This window comes from Ammospiza caudacuta, chromosome 12 (assembly GCF_027887145.1).
Source record: "Ammospiza caudacuta isolate bAmmCau1 chromosome 12, bAmmCau1.pri, whole genome shotgun sequence".
In the NCBI taxonomy this organism is placed as follows: domain Eukaryota; kingdom Metazoa; phylum Chordata; class Aves; order Passeriformes; family Passerellidae; genus Ammospiza; species Ammospiza caudacuta.
Window position 1 is genome coordinate 17080370 of NC_080604.1, and position 8045 is coordinate 17088414.

Below are 8045 nucleotides of genomic sequence, written 5' to 3' on the forward strand. Positions count from 1 at the left end.
AGCTTTGGAGGGGCTCTTAGGGCTTTTGGGCAGTGATTTGAGTATAAGGAGCTTCTACAAGATGGGAAATACAGGCATTTCAGAGGGGGCACTGAGATTCACCTCCTTGGGTTTAGGTGCTGATGGACAGCCCCGTGCTGTTTTTTAAAATACTGCTTTGACAGTGATAACCCTGATTTGGAGCAGCTGCCAAAAGTGAGAGGACGGGAAGAGTCATCATTTGTATGCAGAAAGACATAACTATCAAAAAGTGAAGTGTATTCTGAATTTCATACCTTCCATGGAAGCAGCAGCCTGGAAGCTGGATTCACAGCAAATAGAGCAGGGTCAAACCAAACTGCTTCAGTGGAAGCAGATGAAAAGCCTGGTGGAGAATCATCTCAAAAACCTACACACTCCTATTGAATAATTCAGTGCTGGGAAACTCATGTTTAGTTGTTTCTGCTACTTATAAAGCACAGAATACCAGGGCTCTGTATTTCTGATGTTATGGCATAAGCTGAGGTGAGCAGCACTTTGCTCTGAGGAGGTTTAGGTTTTTTCTGATAAAAATTCCCTTGTACAAGTACTCCCCTGTTAGTGGGACAGACATTACCACACACAGCACTATTAGAGCACTGCCTCCCCATCCACCCAGCCCAAAAGGGATAATCACTTCTGGAAAAGCATCTTTATTACAAGTTAGGATGCACTTCAAGCTCCTACCATGGAATAGCAAATTCACCCCCTGGGAACAAATAAAGCAACAGAGTTTTGCTGTTATCCTCCCTTTAGAGCTGAGTACCACACACAGATATCCCACCCTGCTTTAGAGTGAAGCTGCTGGATTCAATTCTTCCTCTTTTATGAGAAAACCTTATTTTTAGAGAGGATTTAGCAAACAGAAGAGCACCCAGCCCGCAAATCCCTCCATGGTACAGCCTGGTGGGAGATACAAAATGGGATGCTGGTCTGGCAAAGCATTTTAGGTTTGTCCAAAATAAAAGTTTTGGGGAGCAGAGGTGCTGAGGGCTCTGTGTGGAGCTGAGGTGCCCCCAGGGTGGGGTTTGGTTCTTCTCATCACCAGGGTTTGCTCGAGCCCAGCTCAGCAAAGTGGACTCCTGTGGCCTGATAATTTATGCCTTGTTATGCCTTAGCTCTGTAATTCACCAAAATAAAGAATAACATTCCTGTAACAGAGATTAATGGCTGTCAGGCTGCAAAGTAATTTTTCAATATGAAATGGAGCAAAACTTACATTTTTAGCACAATTTCCCAGTTCAGTGATGCACCTGGTAATAATTATGATTTACATTAACCATAACATCATCCTTCTTATATCAACTTGCCTTAGTGAAGAATGAAATAGGCTCTTGTTAAATGTTTCATGAAATAATTCAAATTACATATGCTAAAATTTCCCAGCTTCCACTAGCCAGGCTAAAAATCAACAAGAATAAAAATTATTTGCTGCTGCAAACCCCTGATTCTATGTTAAGAATTAGGCAATTAGAGCCCTAAGAGCTCTTGGGGTTAAATTAATTATAACAACAGTTGAGAAAAACTTCAAGTCTAAAATAATGATGCAACTGCAAAACTCATTTTATGCAGATTTTCCATGTGCTGAGACTGAGTTCAGGCTCACTTTTTCCTGTAAGAATTTGCCTGTAACAAAACAAAAGAGGAACAAAACCTCTGCTATCCCCAAAGTCAGCAAAGTTCATCCCTTCAAGACCTCCTAATTAATTAACTTCAGGCAGCAGGGCTGCAGAAGAGCAAAGGGGTTGGCAATTTGTTGCTTTGCTAATCTAGGGCCTGAGTGGGTCTCTCACTCTCCAAGGCAGGATGAAACACTTCCCTAGTGGAGTTTCTTGCCAATATACAATAAACTCCTGCAACAAAACCAACAGACAATGTCTTTTCCCTGGAATTTGTGAGGAATGCAAAAAAATTCCATGCTAAAGCACTACATGCAAAAAAAAAAAGGCACCGGAACAGAGTGAATTATTTGTCTTAGAAACGCAGATAAATGAAATACAGAACAAATGGAACCCTAAAGAGCAGGTAAATTAATTTGAATAATGGGATTATGATTTATGATTTTCCTATTGCAAGAGCGAGCTTCCCTTCCACAACCTTTAACCATTCACTGGTTGCACAGAAGCTGCTCTGCTCCCGAGCATGGAGCACCAGGAGCCCAGAGAGGATTCAGGGGAGCCCTCAGGCACCAGGAATTGTCCTGGGCTGTCCCCTGAGGTCCTGCACCTCTGCCAAGGGGAGCCAGCAGCTTCCAGAATCCAGAATCCCTCCCTGCCCATAAATCTGCTCCCTTCCACTTCAGCAGTCCCTGGAGCTCCTGCTGGAGACAGAAATGCCCAGGCTGGACTGCAGGATGCTCCCCAGTGTCACAGACATCTTTTTATTGAAAAGCTTTCTTTAAGAATTTTTCCTCCTGAGAAGCTGGGAGGCCTCAGAGACAAAATGTAAACATTGATGATCTGCTGCTGAGGAATGCAACAAGTCCATGGTTGGTCTCATGTAGATGTTTGGAATTAATGGCCAATCACAGCACAGCTGGCTCTCTCTCAGTCTGAGCCACAAACCTTTGTTGATTCATTCCTTTCTATTCTTAGCTTAGCCTTCTGAAATAAATATTCTTTTAGTATAGTTTTAATGTAATATATATCATAAAAAAATAAATGAAGCCTTCCGAAACATGGAGTCAGATCCCTGTCTCTTCCCCCATCCAGAGCCCCCTGTGAGCACCGTCACACCCTCTCACATCTCAGGAGGCTGCTGCTGTTTGGGGAGCAGCAGTGGGTGCAGCCCCAAACCCCAAACCTGCAGCAGCCAAGTGCTGCCAGCGTGGCTCTGGTGACAGGGACAGCTGATTTTAGCACACAGGGGTGCAGAGCTGCCCAGGCAGCAGCTCAGCCTCCCCAGCCCCCAGTGCTGCTGCATCTCCTCTGCCTCTCTCAGCCCCTATCAGCTGAGCTGGGTAACAGCCTGGTGCTGCTGCCTCTGCCAGAGTAAAGTTCAGCACTGAATCATTAATTAGGATGACTGGATACTCTGGGATTTAAACCAGTGATTAATGAGCCTCTCCAGCTCTAGCTCCGTGTGAACAACTATCTAGTTCACGTTATATTTAATTTATTAAAAAAAAAAAAAAACTCACCAAGGCAGTAAATCTTGCTCGGAAGAATTAGTGGAGAAAGAAATAACACACTGCATTTATTACATTGCCTGCAAGATTATATTCACACTCTCTTGCACTAATTCGAATGTCTTCTTTAGAGAGATGATAAAATTTATGGTTTAAGGGTTTCTTTGAAAATCTGTTTAGGTTGGAAATGGGGAAGGGGTAAAGAGGGTAAAGGTGATAGGGTAAAGAAAATGGGTACGGCAAATAAACCAAAATAATTCAGATGAAGCAAAAATACACTACCTTGTTCTTACTCATTTTGGTATAAAGCTCCCAAGCCCTTTGTGGTGAGACAGCATATTCTGCCAAACCAAGCAATCCACTGTTAATTACCTTGCACAGGAAATTTGAATTGTACTGGCTGCATCACACAGGTGCCCAGACATCCTGGGCTTCCTGGTGGTTTCTGCTTTTCTTAAGCAAAGGTTACAGTGTGGGGGTGCGTGGCACATGCATTGAAAACACAATTTGGACTAATCTGTTCAGAGCATTAATCCACTCCTAAGCTCCCTTCTCTCCTGGAGGATACAGAATCAAAAGCTGGGATCGTGGCTGCTGGGTCAGTGCCTCCCCTCACATTGCAGGCAGGCACCAGGACTCAAAGGCCACCAGTCCTAACTAATTCCTCTAACTGTGCTCAGTGATCTCCTCACCACGAGTCAGCCCAGGCTATCTGCAAATTTCCATATGTTTGAAGTTCCTCTCCCCTCTTTTATCTTTGTCTGAAAGCTGTCAGAACGCAGCCACAGTTTCACAGGGTAATGAGAAAGAGATTAAGGAACGCGCACATCTGTCACCTGAATACGTGCAATAAGGAGAACATAAAATAAATAAAATTAGGATCCCATAAAAGCAAACAGCAGCAGCTGAATTGCCAGCTCGGGTGCCTCCTACACCAGGTTAACTCCTGCACCCCCACTGCAGTTCCCAGGATATTTTCATTATTTTCAGCCCTGTGTCCAGGGATGGAGGTGAGAAGGACAAGCTTGCTCTCCATCCAGCCCATTCCCCTTTGCAAATGGATCATAACCCAAACCCTTCGTGACAGCTGTGCCTCATCCTTCATGGAGCTGAATGAAAACACCCAAATTTCAAACCAGCAAAAACCCAATTTCAGACCTGCAAAACCCAAAGCAGGCTTCCTGCAGCACATTAAAAATACACTATTATCAAGCCTAAAATGTTATTTTTTGGGATTACTTCAGTATTATCTGCGGGAACACTATCAGCCCTCAGCTTTCCTTATCTGTACAAGACTGAAGAGATCAACCCAAACCTGTTCACAGGCAGGAGAGCTCCAGTTTTCCCAGTTTGAGCTGGGATGTCCATACAGGAGGTAATGGAGATTGTGAAATGGGCTCATTCTCTCTATATTTCAGCAATAATGCCCCAGAAAACCTCCCATTTTCAGCCTTTACCCAGAAATAGTTAAGCTCCTAAATTGGATCCATTATCACCCAAATGAAGACACATACCAGTAAGCTAATTATGTTCCTTACCAAACTCGTGAATAATTAAATATTTTATTGTGATGTTACAATTTGTATTTATTATCCTTTGCTAAGGAGTGAAATTAAACATAACGAGGTCTGTTAGTGCCTCTCTTCAGAGACAAGGCTGCATTATAAGCACCTATATCATTGGCACCAATGGTGATTAATGGCTTTAATTTACTTGACTTGCATATGCTGGAATTTGTGAGGGGGAGAGAGAAGGAAACTCAGATTGTTAAAATCCTTTTAATTAGACTAATAATGCCAAGTTTGCATGTGTTAACTAGGGTGCACTATTAATTAGTTTTAGTGGGCTGTTTTGTGAAAGGTGGCACTGCAGCATCCAGGCCTGTCTTGTGATCCCAGGAGAGCAGATGAGATGACAAACAGAGCATGGCATTACACATAACTGCAAACAAACAGCCTTTAATCTTTCTGGGTGAAGAATTGGGGGTAATTGATGGGCAAAACACTTGCTGCACTCTAGCTGCCTCTTCCTCTTGTTGCCTTTACTGGGTGTTACTCATCCAGCTACAGCACAGCCTCCACAGAGCAGCCCATCCCCAGGTAAAGTTGTAGTTATGGATCTCAAGCCCTCCAAAACTGACAGCAGAGGGCTTATTCATGCACAAAGTGCTCAATTCTGGGGTTTCACAGCTAAAATTGCTCTTCCAGTGTAGGAGGCAGCAGGCTGGGCAGACTGGTCCCACTGGCAAACAGCTTTCCCTGCCCTGAGCATCACCACCAAAGCAGCTTTGGCCATCTCCTGTGCTGTCTCACCAGGGACAGACACAGAAAGGAAGGGACAGATTGTGCCCCTGATCAGGTGGCAGCTCAGGAGAAAAGCACAGAGCAGAAGTTGGGAAGGGAGGAGAGATGTCAGTGCTGAGGAGGGAGTGTGTGAAGCTCCCTGGCATCAATTGCCCTGGAGCAAGTTTGCATGGAGGTAAAAAACACACAATGATTTAAAACAACTTAATCCCTGAGTGCCACACTGACTGTGTCCCATTGTTGGTGCTGAGGACAATCAGTGGACAGGTAAAATCACCTTGTGTGAGCAGCTGGCGCCATGATCTGTGTGCTGTTTTCAGCCTAAGCAAAGACAGATCAGGAAAGCAAAGCCCCAGAATTCAAGTCTAAAAAAAAGAAAGCCCATCATGTTCCTGCTCTCTAAAGCAGGAGCCAGGGCAGGTCTGTCTTGCAAACTTCACAGAAAAGGTTTGAGGCAGAGGAGAGCTCTCCTGGAAAGGCTGTTAGATCTATTTGCTAATCTGCCTGTGCCAGGCAGCCCTCTGCATCTCAAACAGAGGCTTTCCTGCATCCTCCCACCCCTGTAATTCCATTTTCACTCAGATGGAAGCCAGGACTATCATCCTTCTGAGGCACTGCTCTGCATTGCCAGGTCAGGTGTTTCTAGGGAATTTGTATACATTTTTCAAACACTTCCATTCACATTTTTTCCCTCCACTGTATCAAGCTTTCCTGATTCAAAGTGCTCTATCACAAAGATCTCCATGACAGTAAATTTAGTGTCAGGTTCCAGGTAAAAGCAATGCTTTGAGGACGAGGCACCCAAACCCTGAGCTCATTTACTCTGTCACTATCTGCCATGCCTTAGAGATGAGAAACCATCAGCAGTTTAGTCCACAAATAAGCAGAAGTTTAATTAAAGTTATAGCTACACAGAACTGTAAAAAATGCTGGGGAGCAGTGATAGGTGCTCAAAAGGGGAGGCAGAAGAGAGGAGAGAGTGTCAGAATGTGTGCAGCCCCTCTTTCTGTGTCACAGCTGAGCCAGAGCTGCATATCCAATTGCCACTATCACAAAACCTCCAGCAACACCTTACTGCAGCTATTAAGACATTACCTGACAAGCGATATGTCTGGCAGTGCTCTGCCTGTGTACTTGGACTTTTCCCTGTGATGAGTGGGGGAGTTAGTGGCAAATAAACGCATTTTCCCACCATTTACCAGCTGCTAGGCTGTGAGCTGCCTTTTCAGTCAGAACTTGTCAGCTTAAATAGCAGCACACCCTGGAGTGCTGCTCTGGGATTTGGAAGGAGACACTCCAGATCCTTCAAGGAAAATGGGTTATATCCATTCATTGCTGTTACAGCACATCCCTGGTTTACTCCTGGTGCTCTGCTCACAGCCACAGTTTAAAATCTGCCTGGCAATAAGGAATGAACCTGCACATTTCTCCATAAATACAGATAAAAACATGTTTTGTTTGGCACAGGTTCTGGCTGCAATGAGATTTTGGCCATGACTAAATCACCCATGGCAGGTAGAGATTCGAAAATTGTGATAAAGATTTCTGGCACAAACAAAAAATCCAAAAGGTTTCTCTGTGAATATTTTGAACACTCTGAGGCATTTTAGCTAGGATAAGGTGAACTCTCAATCATGCTTGGATGGTAAGAAATGTTTCAGTCTGAGTCTTTAACCTTTCTGATAGAATTCTGAACTCCAAACCAAGTAAATTGTGGGCTAGCAAGTATTTCAAACCACAATGCTATTTCACATTATAGACATAACTTTAATATTAAAAAAAAAAGTGTGCTTTTAGAGAATCTTCAAATTCTAGCAAAACAGACAGATAGCATCCACAGTTCAAAAACTAAAAAATCAACCCCACCAATTCTAGCCTAGGCTCTGATCTCCAGAATTTAGTTTCCCAACATAAATGAGAGAAATACCAAGTCCTTCCACACAGACGAGGAAATATGCTTATTTTTAATTCCTTCTGGCAACTAAAGAATACCTATCACAGCTGGAACAAAGACACCCAGAAGAAAATAGCAGAAGGAGGTTATGATAATAAGCTTATTTTCATTACAGTAGGATTATATTTTAAACCTTTCATTAGGCTCTTAAAATTTCAGAACATGCTTCTCGGTGCCTACATTTTTGAAAGACAAAAGAAAAACAAAAAGAAAAGGAAAAGTCTGACTCCTGTGGATGAACCCAGTTTTGTTGCATAGAGAAGATCTTTTTGTAAAGTTACTTAATTATATTCAGGGGACATCTAACTCTGATTATGACTAGAATCCTGCATGTCTTCATTTACAAAGTCCTGTTGGAGTCTGTGTGTCCTAAGCACAGGCCCTTTGAAGCATTGCTAAGTGGGGTAATTTGATTGCACGAGTTTTCTTGTAAAAATTATTGTCTTTCTGGATGTCTAATTAAAATAAAGATGTAATAAAGAATTTATGGTTTTAATTAGAGCATAGATCTTAAAGCAATTATAAAGTGATTAATAATTCCTTAACAGGCTTTCTTAGACAAGATGAAGAAAAGAAGATTTGGGCCCCATGTAAAATCAATATGCATTACTCAATTACATTAACGAAGCTACACAAAGCAGTC